The sequence below is a fragment of the Micropterus dolomieu genome, linkage group LG13 (assembly GCF_021292245.1).
Source record: "Micropterus dolomieu isolate WLL.071019.BEF.003 ecotype Adirondacks linkage group LG13, ASM2129224v1, whole genome shotgun sequence".
NCBI classification, from domain to species: domain Eukaryota; kingdom Metazoa; phylum Chordata; class Actinopteri; order Centrarchiformes; family Centrarchidae; genus Micropterus; species Micropterus dolomieu.
Genome location: NC_060162.1, coordinates 224830 through 233790, shown reverse-complemented (window position 1 = coordinate 233790; position 8961 = coordinate 224830). Strand labels below are relative to the sequence as shown.

Below are 8961 nucleotides of genomic sequence, written 5' to 3'. Positions count from 1 at the left end.
CCTTTATCAGAGGCGCTGAAATTAACCTGTGTGGATTTGTGGTGAGGTTGATCACCTGATACATGTAGGAGCCATCATACATGTTTCATTTCAAAATCTATGTTTGCCCCCCCCTCTTTCCTAATGTAAAGTTTTATCTGCATTGCCTTCCTGGCTCAGGCGATTTCGGAGCTGGCTCATATAGGAGGCGGTTTACTAAGAGACCAGTCAATCACTCACAGTCCACATCAGTCGCGGACAGAATGTAGCCTGTAGAAATGTTGAGGGAGAAGAAAAGAAGTTGCTGGAAGCCGGAGCAGCAAAGTGCCTCAATATTACAGACTTTTCTTTGTGCTGCTGTTCCTTCTAGCTGAAGGCAGCAGTGATGATGTCTGCAGCAGGGGTGGGTTCATCTAATGTACTTTTAATTTCTCTACATTTTCCATTCATACCTTCAGAACTTCAGCAGTCTGTAATCTGCATTTTGCTGCATTAACAGAAATGAGCTCATCCAGGCTGTGTGCAGTTACACAGAAAAGCGCTGGTCGAAAAACCTTCACTTTCCATTAACGGCGCATTAAAAGCGTCTTTAGTCTCTGCAGAGCAAATGAAGACTTCATTCTGTAAGATCTGTCAGATGATCACTGCATTGACTGAGATATATTAAAAGTGTCCTGTTGTTGAACAGAGCATCGCTTTGGACATCAGCCTGTTTCTTTTCTTTAATACACATTAGTAACTATTTGTTTTTTTCAGACTATATTCATTTTTGAGAGAGAGAGAATGTGGTGGATAAAACAGTCCTATTGGGTTTTACGCATGACGCACAGCTTCTTCTGTATGAAGCTTTACCTGCTTCAGCAAAAGCTGCTCCCTGTTACTGCCACAATCATTCTTTGTTCTAAAGATTATTTAGATGCTTTAGGAATAATCAGATTTTACTGGCAGCCTGTGCTGCTGCAAAGCAACAGGTTTGGTTGGCTACATGTCCATAACAAAAGTCACAGGCAACAAAAGTTGGCTGGGCAGCAAAAGTGATATTTAAAAGTGCTCTTATCAATAAGTTCATAGAGATTTAAACATGAAAATAATTGTAGAAATAGCTAAATTACAGATAATCAGCTTCTTCACTGCATTTGCAGGAATATTTTAATGGGTTACTTAAAAAAATAAAGTCATCAAGTTGCCTAGTCTGACACAATAGACAGTCCATTTTTACTCTGATAGCCATCTTGCTCTTTCCTCATGAGGACACACAGGAGCTGTGATCCCCACACTACCATGGATAGTAGTGGTGCAACCCGTGCTATGGATCCCTTCCACACGGATGCACATTTAAAGAGGTTACCTCAATCAGTCACGTCTGCGTTGATTCAGCAGTGATGATATTAAAAGTTGATCTACAGGAGAAACATATCTGAAAGCTGCTCTGCATTATATTCTGTTACAATAATAATCAGTTACAAAGTCATAAAATATCAACATGTTCTTAAATATTCACCACAATTCAGCAACAAGGACAATCAAACGAGTAAACAGTCAGAACATCTGAAGGCAGAATTGCCAGCCTTCAAGTCATTTAAAAGCAGCCAGTGAAACAAAGATTCAGCCCACTGCTGCTTCCTGCATTTTGTGTGTCCCTTTACATAAATAATTTCCACCATAAACTGATGCAGAAAAACACCAGAATGCAGGAAATTAAGTCTTTAACACTCACAATTTTCTGGGGGAGTACCACCAGACCCCCCTGTTCATACTGTCGCAGTTTTGTTGTTATATTATTATAATTACAGACATGACATTACAATTTAGCAACATCAGAATGGCACAGTTAACAGTGTTATTGTGAGTTATGTTCTGCCGTATAAGCAGAGGATGTTTACTGTTGCTTTACTGCTTGGTGGAGGGTCAATTATTATGTGAAGATATGAACTTTTATGGGCTGGGCTAAGACCCCAATGTTTCATGATCCTGGAGATTTGTTTTCCGCCACCTGCGTTCAGCTTTTCGACACTCTCTTTTTTGAGTTCTAACCAGCGTGGCATTTCTCCTTGGCTGCTGCAATGGCATCAATAAAATTTGTAATTTTAGAACTGAAATTATCTTCAAGCTCATTGACTGAGACCCGTGAGAGGGCGGGTGTTGAGGAGAAAGCCTCAGTAAACTTTTCACTAGTGTTTTCAGTGATATGCCGTTTTGTGATCACCTCTGTTTTAACATTTGTGTGCACGCAGACAGACTCTCACATGTTGGGTCAGTCCATAATTATCAAGAACACAGCACAGTTCTTTAGTCCCTGAAGCCACTTTGGTGTACTTCACTAAAGTCATCAACAAAGTGTGCACTATATTAAAGAGGCTGGCAGTGTTTGAAGTGGATCACTGACCTGCTGCCAATAAGAGGGAGACGCTCACAGAGACGGCTGCACAGCGAGAGCTGCAGGGACAGAACAGAAGATACCAGGTTCAGAAAAGAGAGGGAAACTCTAGTGGGGGAGAGGATGAGGGAGGCCATGGCAGGGGGAGAGTGAGACAGAGCAGCGGCTGTGTTTACAGTATGCATCACTGCCATCAGGATTTCATCTATTAGATTGTAACTGAAATCTATTTGGATTTAGATTAACTATATGTCTGAGATGTGTGTGTGTTTATTCTCTTGGCCCCTGCTAAACATCACACAGCAGCATGAATCTTCCACATTAACATTTCATACCTTTCCCTGAAATCCACCAGGACCATTTCTTCTTCAGGAACATTAATATATGTGACACCACCTATTTCATATCACCTCCTTCCTAGTGTCTCTACTATCTCTAACACAACAATGTTTTACTGTAACAACTATGAGATACTGCACTCTGAAAATCCCTCCATCATTTCAAATTAAACAGTTCTACATTTCTATCAACTTTGACATTTCACCAAAACAGTTCCTTAATAGGTGACACCACCTATTTCATATAATTTACTTCCTGGTGTCCACTACTATCACTGGTAACAATGTTTTACTGTAACAACTATGAGATACTGCACTCTAAAAAGCAAAATAAACAGTTAACATTTCTGTGAACTTTGAGGGTTTCTTTACAGTATAATCTCTCCAAGTTGGTACAGTAAAATGTTATGATACCTGTACCAATAATATTAGGTGACAACAGGACACAAAACATATGACATCGGTGGTGTCACCTATTAAGGAACTGCTCTGGTTGAAGGTCAAAGTTCACAGAAATGCTACCTGTAATTTCAATTTTTGCTGTTGGAGGGGTTTTTAGAGTGTAATATATAATAAATTGGTACAGTAAAATGTTAGGATTTATGTACTAGTAATAGTAGACGACATTAGGAAGGAGCTGATATGTCAATGGTGATGTCACCCATTCAGGAATTGTTTTGTTAAAGGTCAAAGTTCACAGAAAATGTTAACATGTTCACATTTTGCTGTTGGAGGGGTTTTTAGAGTGCAATATCTCAGGAACAGTAAAAGATTGTGATATTTGTACCAGTGCTAGTAGAGGACACTAGGAAGGAGACATGACAGCGCTGAGGAATTACGCTGGTGAAAGATATAACAAATAATAAATGATACTACAATTATCATTATTGTTATTAGTATTATTATTATTATATGTCTGTTGTATGTATTTTTGTTCAGATAATCACTAAGAGCATCACAAAAAAAACACGCATGTATCTTTCAGGACCTTCGGCTCACTCAAGGTTAGCATGTGGTTACGCTCTAAGGTTAGCATGTGGTTACGCTCTAAGGTTAGCATGTGGTTACGCTCTAAGGTTAGCATGTGGTTACGCTCTAAGGTGAGCATGTGGTTACGCTCTAAGGTGAGCATGTGGTTACGCTCTAAGCTTAGCATGTGGTTACGCTCCAAGCTTAGCATGTGGTTACGCTCCAAGGTGAGCATGTGGTTACGCTCCAAGGTTAGCATGTTGTTACGCTCCAAGGTTAGCATGTTGTTACGCTCCAAGGTTAGCATGTTGTTACGCTCCAAGGTTAGCATGTTGTTACGCTCTAAGGTTAGCATGTTGTTACGCTCTAAGGTTAGCATGTTGTTACGCTCTAAGGTTAACAGAGTATGTTTCAGGGCAGGATTATCTATGATTGACAAGTGGTTACCATGGCGACTTGTCAATCAGGCTAGAGTTACTCGTACCCTCGGCGCTGTGTAAATTTAACCAGCACGTTGAAAAAGCTTATTGGGAGTCGGCTGTTCACTTTCTCTGGTGAGCACATTTAGTTTTACGACTGTTGTTCTCTGGACAAACTTATCAGCCTGTTAAAATGACAGTTAACGTGAGTTACAGTTGCACCTAGCTAAGCAAGCTAGCTAGCGCCGCACACGACTGTTAGCTCTGCCGTATCGTCACTTCCGGGCGCTTCCTGGTTGCAAATACTTGACATTATTGGCCAAACTCGAGGCTTCAAAACTGCGGTCCACAAACCAAGAGGTGACGTCACCTTGACTACGTCCATTTCTAATATACAGTCTATGGTCCTTACCGTAATAACACTGCTTTAGGCGCAACAGAAATCAGACGGCGGCTGACCTGAACATGGTTTTGCATTCGGCGGCTCGCGTTACCGCAGTTTTAAAACAGGCCGATAAGCAGGCTGTAATTCAGAGAACACGTTTCAGCTTCAGCCTCTTTTATCTTCTTATCATTATTTTTTAAGGCACACTCCGTTTTTTAAATAAATATTAGTTCAATATGAAACGTTTTTAGTCAGATTACATCAAACAGACCAGACAAGAAACTTTCTCCCTCAAACAGCAGAGCGAAGTGAACAGAGCAGGAGTTCCGTCAGCTGACAAAAGATCAGGTGCTCAAGTACCTGAACCCAGGCTCATTTCCGGTCTGTCCCCCTCCCTGCAGGACCCGCAGAGAGACCTGGATCTTCTACAGAGCCACAAACTGACGAAGCAACAACAAGGACACAAAGCTGAACGCGGGTCCTGGAGTCTCCTGGAAAACCGGGAACTTTAAACTCACCTGCTTCTGGAGGAGCGGCGTGAGGCGCGAGGACCGGGTACTCTGAAACCACGTGATCACAAAACGAAACTGCAGCTGGAGAGGAAGCAGCAGACCAATGAGCGCCCGGCTGCCGGGGAGGTGGGCGGGGCTTAGCGGCGGCTCCTCCGGATCAGAAAGTGTCTGAACTGTTTCTGAGGTCCAGGTTCCGGTGTCGTGCCAAAGTACTGACCCCGGACAGAAAGTGTTTCCCCTGCCGCGGGAGCGCGCGTGCTCTCGGCTGTGAAGGCGGACCTGCGACTTCATCAAAGTGAATGAAAAATGAACCACGTGGACTGTTTAATCTATCGTTTCAGTAGTTTTATTAAGGAGGTTTGTGTCGACCAAGCTAGCACAGGGTTAAACTACGTGTTACCGAACTTCGTATTTTTCATTGCACTCAGTTGAGAATGTTTAGTTTCACTCTAAAGCAAACATTTATTTCGCGATAGTCTGGTGATGTTATAACTGACCACGTTGATCACTTTGTCATCCATGTTACTGTTTAGAAGCTGGATTCAGACAGACTGTCACCTTAAAGTCAGCTGCTCCTACATCGATACTGAACCAACATCACTGTCATCAGTTTAACGCTTTGCTCGCCTCAACGTTACTCTCCTTGACTCGGAATGTACATTAAACTGAATGCAGTATTGTAGACAAGAGTTTCTCCTTGTGTTGCATGGCCTTTGGATATTGCTGGATAACAATTCAATAATGCATTTAAACAGAACTTTTCATACACAAAAAGCCATAACAGCAGCCTCCTACCAGGCTGGACATGCAGTCTGCCAAAATATGTTTCCCCTCCATAATGGACAGATGATGGCGTACTGTCAAGTATTTTATTTTGTGTATGCTTCACATCATGACTGATAACAGGGGTGGAGAACTTTCTCTTTTCCTAGCAAAAGTTATAGGGGGATATAAATTATTTCAGACTCTATTTTCAGCTTGCCATGAAATGTATCCCCCCTTTATAATGCACAGAAAACTACTTGAAAACTTGGCTACATGTTGGAGAAATCAGCAATTTAGCGGTTGGTTTCCTACCATTATTATGGAAACCATGACAACCAGTGGAATAACATCTTCTTCCCTCCATGATATATGACTGTAATATAAAGGAAGCTGAAGCCTGAAGCCACAGCTGCTCCCTCAGGTAAGGAGAGCAGCAACACGTCCCTACATGCTGCCATGGTGAGTCCACATGAGCTGGACCTGCAGGGCTCTGCAGGTCTCTGCAGGTCTCTGCAGGTTTCTACAGGTCTCTACAAGGCTCTGCAGGTTTCTACAGGTTTCTACAGGTCTCTACAAGGCTCTGCAGGTTTCTACAGGTCTCTACAAGGCTCTGCAGGTCTCTGCAGGTTTCTACAGGTCTCTACAAGGCTCTGCAGGTTTCTACAGGTCTCTACAAGGCTCTGCAGGTTTCTACAGGGCTCTACAAGGCTCTGCAGGTCTCTGCAGGTTTCTACAGGTCTCTACAAGGCTCTGCAGGTCTCTGCAGGTTTCTACAGGGCTCTACAGGTCTCTGCAGGTTTCTACAGGGCTCTACAAGGCTCTGCAGGTCTCTGCAGGTTTCTACAGGTCTCTACAAGGCTCTACAGGTCTCTGCAGGTTTCTACAGGGCTCTACAGGTCTCTGCAGGTTTCTACAGGGCTCTACAGGTTTCTACAGGTCTCTGCAGGTTTCTACAGGTCTCTACAAGGCTCTGCAGGTCTCTACAAGGCTCTGCAGGTCTCTACAAGGCTCTGCAGGTTTCTACAGGGCTCTACAAGGCTCTGCAGGTTTCTGCAGGTTTCTACAGGTCTCTACAAGGCTCTGCAGGTCTCTGCAGGTTTCTACAGGGCTCTACAGGTCTCTGCAGGTTTCTACAGGGCTCTACAAGGCTCTGCAGGTCTCTGCAGGTTTCTACAGGTCTCTACAAGGCTCTACAGGTCTCTGCAGGTTTCTACAGGGCTCTACAGGTCTCTGCAGGTTTCTACAGGGCTCTACAGGTTTCTACAGGTCTCTGCAGGTTTCTACAGGTCTCTACAAGGCTCTGCAGGTCTCTACAAGGCTCTGCAGGTCTCTACAAGGCTCTGCAGGTTTCTACAGGGCTCTACAAGGCTCTGCAGGTTTCTGCAGGTTTCTACAGGTCTCTACAAGGCTCTGCAGGTCTCTGCAGGTTTCTACAGGGCTCTACAGGTCTCTGCAGGTTTCTACAGGGCTCTACAAGGCTCTGCAGGTCTCTGCAGGTTTCTACAGGTCTCTACAAGGCTCTGCAGGTCTCTGCAGGTTTCTACAGGGCTCTACAGGTCTCTGCAGGTTTCTACAGGGCTCTACAAGGCTCTGCAGGTCTCTGCAGGTTTCTACAGGTCTCTACAAGGCTCTGCAGGTCTCTGCAGGTTTCTACAAGGCTCTGCAGGTTTCTACAGGTCTCTACAGGTCTCTACAAGGTTCTGCAGGTTTCTACAGGTCTCTGCAGGGCTCTGCAGGTCTCTGCAGGGCTGCGGGTTTGTGTTTCCTGCTTTAGTTCAGCAGAGTGTGCTCAGCAGGGCTGACTCACTACAGGAAGCATCACCACAGATCTGCTCAGGTCAGACGGTCCTCTCTGAACAGCTCAACATTTTCACGTGCCGCCACAGAAAGCCTTTCTAGAATCCAGGATCTGGAGCAGACGGCTTTAATTGCATCCACCTGGAGAGTTCCTTTTATTAGTCCACTTGGCAACTAGTGAGCAAAGAGTGAAAAGTGGGCTGTCACTTGGAGGAACGACATTAACTGCTGAATATTAAACTGAGGCTCTGAATGTCAAACTTTAAGCTCGTGCCGGTTCTGATCCCGCAGGCCTCGGCTCAGGGGAAAGGAGACCCGGGTCCAGAGAGGTCTGAGAAGGTCCCAGAGGACAGAGCTAACGTCCTCCAGGAGGAACCAGGTCCACAGGCAGACCACATGTGACGGGGAGATAAAGCTTTTCTCACTAAGAGCCTTTCTGTGCTGCTCTTTGTCTCTGTATGTAGAAATCCTTCTAAATGAGAGGAACCTGTCTCAGCTGGACCGCCGGCTGGACCTCAGACTGAAAGGAAACCAGGAAATCCAGGAAGCTCTGTGGACCCCCGTCCCTACATTTAACCTCAGAGATCAATAAAGTCAATCTGATCACATCTAATAAAACTCACTCATCATCTGACTCACAGAGATTATTTACTGAGATTAATGAGAGTTTACATTTGATTCTGACTACAGAAGAACACCTGATGATGTATTCATGATTTATATTGAATATATTCACACAATGTCAACAAAACATTTCATCAAAACAAATCAGAATAAATACACAAAATTAACTTGAAACAAATCTATAAAACAGAAAAATCACAACTCAACAACAATAAAATTATTCAAATCTTCTCAGTTAACGGCACAAACAGAACGAAAAGCCTGTAATATGTCAATAAAAAGAGGAAATCTCCTCGACCTGTTAAACAAACTGATTGTATGAGAATGAATGAGAACAAAGAGAGCAAATGAAAGAAAATGAGTGAAAGAGAAATGTGAGCTGACTTCAGATCAGAGTTAGACAATAAGAAGTCTAAAATGAAGCTGCTGAAGGAAAAGTGAGCTCAGCTACTGACGTCACTGCAGATATCAAGCAGACACATCAACAGATATATCCACTCAGTAAAGTGAGTTCTACTGATCGTGTTCCTGCAGGACAGGAAGTCAGCAGATCCACATTAAACACCGAGGAGGGAGTTCAGCTCAGCAGCCTTTACATTTAGAGGCTGAGCTCACAGATCAGGCTTTGAAGATGTTGGACATGAGTCTGGATGTTTTTCTTCACGCTGCAGCTCGGAGTCTTCCTCTTCACTGTCCTGTAAATGAGGACAGTTCATTCTTCACCTGAAGAAACTGATCAGAGACCTTCTGACACTGATCAGCTGACTGGAGGATGGAGGCTGTTAACTTTCTGTCC

The 8961-nt window shown here is 43.8% G+C and overlaps 1 long non-coding RNA gene across 2 annotated transcripts in view; it reads right to left on the bottom strand.

Moving 5' to 3' along the window:
- The window catches only part of LOC123982367, a 31704-nt gene extending 26681 nt beyond the window's left edge, over window positions 1-5023 (bottom strand). The window contains exons 1-2 of one of the 2 annotated variants that reach the window (XR_006827948.1): window positions 4986-5023; window positions 2366-2415 (exon numbers count right to left, since the gene is read on the bottom strand). This is a non-coding gene — a long non-coding RNA (uncharacterized LOC123982367). The other variant, XR_006827947.1, reaches the window with a different exon arrangement.
- Between the last annotated feature and the right edge of the window lie 3938 nt (window positions 5024-8961).